This window comes from Palaemon carinicauda, chromosome 20 (assembly GCF_036898095.1).
Source record: "Palaemon carinicauda isolate YSFRI2023 chromosome 20, ASM3689809v2, whole genome shotgun sequence".
Classification (NCBI taxonomy): Eukaryota; Metazoa; Arthropoda; class Malacostraca; order Decapoda; family Palaemonidae; genus Palaemon; species Palaemon carinicauda.
Genome location: NC_090744.1, coordinates 8585484 through 8595483, shown reverse-complemented (window position 1 = coordinate 8595483; position 10000 = coordinate 8585484).

The window sequence follows — 10000 nt, the reverse complement described above, 5'->3', positions numbered from 1 at the left end:
TTCCAAGGAGATAGAAATTTTACCTCTGATCGTGTACTCTCTCTCTCTCTCTCTCTCTCTCTCTCTCTCTCTCTCTCTCTCTCTCTCTCTCTCTCTCTCTCTCTCTCTCTCTCACATACGCACACACACATATACATATATGAAAGAGAGAGAGAGAGAGAGAGAGAGAGAGAGAGAGAGAGAGAGAGAGAGAGAGAGAGAGAGAGAGAGAGAGAGGTGATGTATTCACGCTTATAACACATTTTATTTCATTTTATTATCATTAGTCAAATGTACATAATTTTAGATGTAGGTTGTCATATTATCTTGAGATGGTTTTATTATTAAGTAGATAACTACCAAACCTTTACGTAATCAATTAAAGTTATAACAGATTTTTTAAATAATATAACTTCTTACTGACTTTATTTGCATTTTAATTATTGATATATACTACATCTGATCTACAGGTTGACTAAATATGATATAACTCCTGTTAATATGCTTTCTATGTAAATAAGAATATACTCTCCTCTTTCGAAGTCTTTCTTTATATCTTTCAATAATAATAATAGATTCTCCTAATATTAACCTTATTACTGCTAGTTCTATTTCCATTTTTTTTACTAGCAATTCAGTGGAAACTTCAATTAAATAGAATGTTAAAAATGATTGAGATTGGCGAATAAATAAAGGAAAGAGTTGGATTTGGCTGAACATTCTTGTAGATTTGAGATCAGGTAAAGGTTGAAACACGTGAGCTCCTGTGTTAATTGATGTAAGTAAAGAAAATTAAGGACTAAAAGGTCTCATAAGCTCAAAAATGAAAATGGATTATAAAGGCAAGACTTTTATTGAAGCCAAAAATGAAGATAGTGAGGAACAAGGATGTAGAAACCTCATCAGAAGAAGAAATGGAAAGGGAACCGGCTGACTGTGCCCTATGCGACAAAGAGGTAAAAAGAAGCAGTCTGGAATCGCCTGTGAATACTGTGAGTCTTGGTTCCACAATGGTTGTGTAAAAATGGGCAGGGAAGATTAAAAAGTACTGCAGACTAACAAAAGTCTCACTTTGTTTTGTAGAGAATGTAGGGGATCATATAAGAATATGAAGGTTGAGTATAAAAAGATGAAGGAAATTAATGATAGGCTAATATATAGGCTACAGGTACTCGACCACGCAATAATAGAGATAAAAGATTCAATAGGCTCGGCAAAGTTAGGACGAGTTAATGTGCCAGTAGAAGACATTAGGGAAAAAGTTGGAGAAGAGGTTAAAGATATAATGGAAAAGGAAAAGAGGAACAATAATCTGGTAATATATAATGTCGAGGAATGCATGGAAGGAAGCACAGAGGAAAAACAAAGAAAGGATAAGGATAGGTGTGAGCGACTGTTCTTAAAAGATAATATAGGGGTAACTGGAGTTGGAGTAATGGAAACAATCAGGTTAGGTAGGTTGGAAATAGGTAATAGACCAACTGATAGGCAAGATGTTAGAAACCAAAGAAACAAACCGAGGCCAATACTAGTAAAAATGAAAAGTGAAAGAGAGAAGTGGACAATTATAGGAAAGGCTAAGAACCTTAGAAATTGTCCAGAAACATGAGAAAGTAGAATCTTTATAGCACCAGATCTGACGACGAGAGAGAGAGAGAGAGAGAGAGAGAGAGAGAGAGAGAGAGAGAGAGAGAGAGAGAGAGAGAGAGAGAGAGAGATAGGCTTTTAAGGGAAGAATTAAAAACAATGAGACAAAATGGTGAGGAAGGATGGTTCATAAAGAAAGGAAAATTTCACAGAAGGGAAAATTTTCGCCAGAACGAGGAAGGCACACACGAACTTTAAGGAAAAAGAAGAATATAAACACGAATTAAAAAAAAACTTTAAGATTTATTTGTTGAACATACTATGCTTAACAAAACAAAAACTGATAGAAGTTGAGAAGGAATTAAATAGTAGAAATAACCTATTTTGCTTGACAAAACACAAGAAAAGTTAGATAGATTAAATTTAAGTAAGGGTGTTAAAAAGTAGAAAATATGAGGAATATGAATGATAAAAAAGGAGGAGGTTTGATGATACTTCATAGAAATAGTGACAGTCTAGAATTGGAAAAAATAGAAACTAAAAGTAAAGATCTGATGTATGTCAAGTGTAATGCATATAATCATACATTTAAATTATTATTGGTTTATTTTTCAGCAGGAAATACTGAAGAAGACAAAAGTAGGGATAAGACAATAAAACAGGAATATGAAAGAATTATTATAAATCTAAACGAAGAAGAGGCATTGATAATATTAGAGGATTTTAACGGGCATGTAGGATTTTTAGGTTACCAGAATTTAGACAGGAACGGGGAAATGATTCTCGATTGAATGAATGACCATGGGTTAGTCCTATTGAATGGAGATTTAAGAAGTAAAGTTATTTATACATGGGAAAGATTGCAACAAAAAAGTGTAATAGACTACGTCCTAGTAAACGAACAAATGTATAAAAACTTTAGGGAAATAAAATATACACGATGAAAAATTGAACTTTGACATCTCAAATCATAATCTTATCGCTATAGAATTGGAAATCATGAGTGACCAGATTAAAGATTTTAATAAAGGAATATGGGAGGAAGTAAAATACTTTAGGACAGATGAAAATAGTTTAAGAGAATATACTACAAGAGTAGAGGAAATTGAAAGAGATAGACAAATAGACAGAATAGAAGGAATGGACCTGATAATAAAAGAGGCTGCAGAAGAAAAATTGACAAGAGTATATAAAAGGAAAGTTCTTAATGAAGAAAAGGTACATGAGCAACCCTGGATGAACGATGAAATAAGAAAAGGCGTAAAGGAAAGGAAGGATTTAAACAGAAAGAAAAGAAATAAATCCACTATCAATGTAAAAAAGGTATTAGAAGAGAGATATGATCAAAAGAAGGTGGAAGTGCAAGAAATGATAAAGAAGGAAATTACTATATTTGAAAAAAAAGATAACAGAAGAAATAAAAATGGATAAAAATAAAAAAAAAACTCTAGGAAAATATTAATGAATACGACTCAAGATATGTTTCTCCTGCCATCATGTGGTCGCATCAACGCTAGGAATCAAGAACAGGACCCCCAGAATGATGACAACCCCGATCCTGACACTCCTTCAAATGAAGAAATCGTCCGGCCGAGGGCTGATTTTGGCGGCGAGCAAGGTCCGGAATCCCAATCTGCTGAGCGCGGGAATGGGCTCCCTGACTCTGAGCCCGTCTCGGCGCGCGCCTCAGCTAATCAGGAAGCTCGGCTCTCTCTCTCAGCTCAGTCCTCTGAGCGAGAGAGGAGCTTGCCTGACTTTTTGGCTGTCTCGGCGGGTGTCCTGACCAATCAGAATTCAGGATCCCTTCCCACCTCTCAGCCTGGGAGACCGAGCCGAGCTCGTCGTACCTCAGCCACCCGAGCCTATAATCTCCGCTCGGCCAATTAAAATTCGAGGCCCCTTTCTACGAACCAGCGCCGGGATATATAAGGCCCCTGATCTAGTTGAAGCCTTTCACAATGCAGCCAACGGAGCTATGCCACTAAAAACAACACAAGGTAACTACACATACAAGGACTCCTGGTACTACTGCCAAGGAGTCAGAAGACTAAAAACCAGACTAAACAGAGTCACAAAAATATACAGAAGAAGATCCACGGTAGTAAACAGAGAGCTACTACAAACAGTCAGAACTGAAACAAATGAAAGAATCCATGAAATCAGAATTGAAAAATGGATGGAATGGTGTTCAAACCTGTCAGAATACACCACTCTAACTCAGCTTTGGAAATGGCTACGCAGAGTAGCCGGAAAAAAGAGGAAGACTCCAATTTCCACACACCCACACCCATATGAGGAGGCTGAAAGAATTGCAACATCTTTTGCAAACAGAACATTGTCAATCAATCTCTCCCCTGAAACCAGAATGCAACAAGAGCAACTGGTGCCATCCAGATGGGAAGAGATCAACACAGCCTGCCTTCAGCAGGATGACACAGTTGAGGAGCTAAGAGCAGTACAAAAGACAGGAAAAGACACTGCACCAGGAGCTGACAAAATCACCTACACAATGATCAAACACATGGGTCCAGCAGGTGAAACTGCATTTCTAAGGTTACTAAACAAAACACACCTTGAGCACACAAGGCCTCAAACCTGGAGACAACAAGATACACAGCCAATCCCTAAGCCAAAGGATCCAACAAACCCTAGGCCAATAGCCTTAGTATCCTGTATGGAAAAAACAGGAGAAAAAATGGTCCTAAACAGGTTAAAATACAAAATTGGCCCCCTAAACAAGCAGCTATATGCATATCAGGAGGGAATTGGTACCTCTGAATGCATCACAGATGTATTAAGCTGCATAAATCAAAACAAGGCAACAATAGTCTTCATAGACTTTGAAAAAGCCTTCGAGCTAGCAAGCCCAGTTGCAGTGCTGCAATCAGTAGCAAAAAAAGAAGTCAAAGGACACCTACTAGCATGGACTAAAAACTACATGCTAGGAAGGCAAGCCAGAGTCAAATTTCAAGGAGTGATATCCACATATCATGAATTAGAAAATGGTACGCCACAAGGAGGAATTCTAAGCCCCCTCCTTTTCAACATCCTCATGGAAAATATAGCCTCACTTCAGCTACCAGAAGGAGTAAATATATTTATCTATGCAGATGACGTATGTGTAATAGCTCGAGGGCCAGTCAGGACAATAAAAATGCAAAGAGCACTCAATGCCATCAGCCACAAATCCAATGAGCTTGGACTAAATATAAACATTGACAGAACAAAAGCAATGACAATCAAAGCCCCAAACCCTGTACAACCACTCACAATAGGAATGGAACCCCTAGAATGGGTGGACAGATACACATACCTGGGAGTAATAATAGACAAACAGCTCACTTTCAAGGATGAGATAAAATATCTCAAGGAAAGAACAAATGCCAGGAATGCAGCTATGAGATATATGAGCAGTCTCAATGATGGAGCAAATGAACACGTCCAAAAGAAATATTATTTGGCTTGTTCCAGATCATTAGTAGATTAGGCCGCCCCAACACTCCTGGGGCTAACAGATCTACAAAAAAGCACAATTGAAGTGATTCAAAACAATGCCATGAGGCTCATGTTGGGAGCTCAAATTTGGACAAGACTGTGCAACCTAAGGTTGGAAACTAGACTACCAACCCTTGAGGACAGAATTGCACTAAGAAATGCAAGCATAGTTGCAAAGATGTTCCTGTCAGACAGAGACTCAATCACCAAAAAAAAAGAGTAAGAGAGGAACTATGCAAACATCCTGAAGTGCAAACCCCAAGTTCATATGGCAAAGACCAGAGCAATAACATTAAAAGACTTGGCCTAACAGAAACAATCCTATAACTAAACCCAGACACAGCACAGAGTACAATACACATTCCACCATGGAAAAAAAACAAGTTGCTAAATTCAACTACACCAAACTCCCAAGGGCAAAAGAAAACTGCACAATAGAGGAACTTAGAAACGCAGCAGAAGCAGCTATAAACTCTGTAGAGACAATAGGGGCACAGATCTACTATACTAATGGTACAGTAGATCCTGGAACCCAAACAGCCGGAGCGGCAGTTCACTCCTGCAATTTCACAGCTTGCTGGAGAACATCCAATAATGTCTCCACCCTGCAGACAGAGCTTGCCGCAATACAGCAAGCATTAAAATACTCTATTGAAAATGAGGAGGGACCAGTAGTCATTCATACTGATTCACGATCCTCAGTGCAAGCCCTACAGCAGAACAAAAACAAAGAAAACAAATCCCTGATAGCAGACATTAAAATCCACTTAAATCAGCATAATGAAAGGAACAGACTAGTAACACTAAACTGGATCCCCAGTCACATCGGGATACCAGGGAATGAAAAGGCTGATGAGCTAGCCAAAAGCACCAAATACATTCACAATGTACAGGTGCACATACAGCCTGCACTGCAACAAATCAAAAGCAAAATAAAGACACATCTCAAGGACAACCTAATCAAGGAACTACATATGAGGATAGAGAATGGCTCTCCCTCTGCAACATGGTACAAATGGGCCACGGAACTAGAACCTCCTCCATAGACAGACACACCCCAAGGAAACAGGCTGTATGTATACACAAACTCCGGCTGGGATACAAAGCAAACTGGGAACTAGTAGATGACATCCAGAGAAGGTGTGAACACTGTGATGTCATACCACAACAAGCCCTCCTGCACTATCTACTAGAATGCAGAGAAACAGCACAGCTACGAGGTGATCTACATGTAGACACCAACTCACCACAGGCTGTGAAAGAAGCGGCCACACTGGCAAAAGCAATTGTCGAAAGCATAGACGCACACGCACAATTGCTTGCAACACTACCTCCACCAAGGTAAGACCTCATCATTTCATGCACCATCTCATCCCCTCATTGTAAAGGCTCTATTCACATCATCCCCTTTAACTTCTCAACTAACCTACCACTAAAAATCTATCCGCAGGGACCCTAGGGAGTAAAGGGTTGGACAACCCCACCTGCACAGATTTTCTCTAATCTTCAAAAGCCTTACACCCCCAATTTTCAAACTACCACTATCCGAGAAATGATGGCCCTCTACCACTACCACCATCATCCTTACCCTATCCACATCTTTTTCTACTACTAAAAACATTTCAAATTTCCATTAATGCAATCACCTTAGAATTTTTACAGATCACCTACGGGCCAACCAAGGGAAAGGCCCGTGCCAACAACAAGTGTTGGCTTTAATACCCCAAGAAGAAGAAGAAGCCACAGCTCTACGGGCCAACCAAGGGAAAGGCCCGTGCCAACAACAAGTGTTGGCTTTAATACCCCAAGGAAAAAAAGCCACAGCCACTACGGGCCGACCAAGGGAAAGGCCCGTGCCAACAACAAGAGTTGGCTATAATACTCCAACAACAACAGCCACAGCCTCACTTCTCGCCTGAAAACGGAGCAAGCAGTTCCGAAACGCGTCGCGATCTACTCCTGACTTTGTCCTTTGTATTTTTCGAGTATTACTTGTACTTGTGTTAAATACATCGAGTCTTAACCTGAACTGTATTCTTCACCTATCTGATGAAATTCGCCGACTTGCTAGCTGAATGTAGCAACCCAGTAAAGAGAATTGTCCGTCAAATTGAGAAATTGGACAAGAAATTGAATCCTGCCGATGCAGCAATAATATTCAACTCTACTTATAATTATTATTATCGTCAATCAATATTATTATTATTATTATTATTATTATTATTATTATTATTATTATTACTACTACTACTACTAATACTAGTACGACTGTTCCTGAAGCCTTCCACTCTCGCAATTTTCAACCAGCTGAAGAAAACCCAATATCACCACTTAACAGCGGTGCTCGTATCCCAAATGTTCCGCTTTATCGAATCATTACAATAACAAATGCTTCGAAGGAAAGAAAATTTCCAGAGTCATTGATTCGGAGCTTCATAAAAGATCCAGAGAGAATGAGAGGCATTTATCGTAAATGATGCTGGATGTAATTTCCGTTCGAAACAAATTTGAAGTCATAAATACTATTCAAACAGAACTGTTTGAGGAGAGAGAGAGAGAGAGAGAGAGAGAGAGAGAGAGAGAGAGAGAGAGAAATACTCGCTTTTATTAGGTGCAGACGTACTGGATTATAAACAAGAGCAGAGAGAGAGAGAGAGAGAGAGAGAGAGAGAGAGAGAGAGAGAGAGAGAGAGAGAGAGAGAGAGTAGCTTTTATTAGATACCGATGTACTAAATTATACTCACGAGCAGAGAGAGAGAGAGAGAGAGAGAGAGAGAGAGAGAGAGATTTGCTTTTATTAGATACCGAAGTAGTGGATTATACACATGAAAAGAGAGAGAGAGAGAGAGAGAGAGAGAGAGAGAGAGAGAGAGAGAGAGAGAGAGAGAGAGAGAGAGATTTGATCAGGTAGCCTAGTATTGGATTACATACGTGAGAATGTATGGAAATTCTTTTATCTCAGATGTTGACGAAAAGACGTCGTAAAAACTGTAAAATTCTAATTTTCTGACTACCATTTAGAAAAGCAAGTTCATAATATCTAAGACTGCCTGGGGCTGAAGAGAAAATGCTCATATGCAAATCTAGATGGAATTCAAGTCTCGGGGATATTTAGATTTGTTTAATTAAAAAAGTATTTGTGCAGGATTTTTTTTTCTAAACGAATAAAGCAAACAGTGAAAATAGCTTTACTCTTTACTCTAGAGGAAATCCTTTAGGTAGGAGTAAACCTTGTTTTGAAGCTGGGAGTATTTTTATCAGATGAAGACCAGTATGATTAAGAATGTTTGATGACTGCAAAGCAAGAGCAAGACTGAACAGCTAGTAAGCCAACCCACTTCTACATTTCACCCAAATATGAACCATTACCCAAAAGGTTAACGTTATATCTCTCCTATACACTGTTTTAAAAATACCAAAATTTTAATCGGAAATTCTTCGAAAACAATATACTGTTTTCAGTAAAATACAGGCGGCCTTAAAATTGTTACTCTACTTCGTTATTATCTTTTTCTGGCTGGTGACCGTAATAACACTCCTTTACGTCAATAGATCCGTTTTTAAAACGGTAAATACATCGCAAAATTTATTCTAGGATTTTTTACCGTTTTCTACGGCGAATTTTTAAACGTGTATGTAACCAGTAATTGCATATCACTGATTAATCATCTAAGTTGTTTACCACCAGTGAAGGTAATGTTGAGAAAGGCCTCTTTAGCCTGGAACATTTAAACGAAGCAATATAAACCCCTATAAAATGACTCTTTGTCCAACAACGTTACTTTCCTATCTCTCCCAAAGTTTGTAGTGAAATATATTTCAACTAGAGGGGCACTCGGCTGAGAGCAGACCTCCACGGCGGCAGCTTATTTCTTAGAATTTTGCTTGGCCGTGACCTTGATCTTTGATCTTGACCTTCCATATTTTAATAAATTCCAGCTTTTGACATACCAGTTAATTGATGTACGTTTCATTACTCTACGATTAGAATTGTGGCCAGGAAGCTGTTCATAAACAACACACATACACACAAAAAGGGGGTAAAAAAAACCCTCCTTCCAACTTCGTTAGTGGAGGTAATAATAAGGAAAACTACGGCCGTGGAAACCAATCTTACCTCCTACACATCATCATATCTGAAACAGAAATGTATGAGCTCAGAAAACCTACATTTGCTGAATATTTTCCTTCAGGCAAAGCTGTAAAAGCTGATTGGCTATAGGTTTCCATTGTTTGGTATTGTCAACTTCAAAATGAACACTACTTTGAAAATATATCATGACACGTCAACCTTTCTGTTATCCTTGTCACATCTGATATTAACATATTTTCTGTATTCACTGTTTTCTTTTTTTTTTTTCTTTTAGTAGTTTTGGTATTAGTATCAATCAAATAAGTAATATTGTGAAGGTACACTGTTAAGAATTTGCCATAAAAAACTGTAAAAATCCTGGAGTAAATATTGCCAAGCATTTACAATATTAAAAGCGGATATATTGACGTAAAGGAGTGATATTACAGTCTCCAACACTTAAAAGATAGTAACAAAGTCGGGTAAAAATTACGGGCGTCTGTATTTTACTGAAATACGGCTAAGAACAGTAGATTTTTACAAAGGATTTCCGATAAAAATTACCATATTTTTAACTGTGATCTGTTAAAATATACAAAGACGCGTCAACCTTCCTATCATCGCTATCACCTTTAGTATTATATTTTTCTTATTCACAAGTTTTTAAGTAGTTTTGGTATTATTATCAATCAAGTAAGCAATATTGGGAAGGCATCTAACACTTCAATCTTTCTGTCATCGTTATCACCTTTAATATGTCTCACCAGGTACACCATGAAATGCACTTAGCACTAAGGTTTAGACTTGTTTTAGGTAGACCTATACACTCCATCAAACTTCTCGTCCTGAGCTCACAAGGATGGTGAG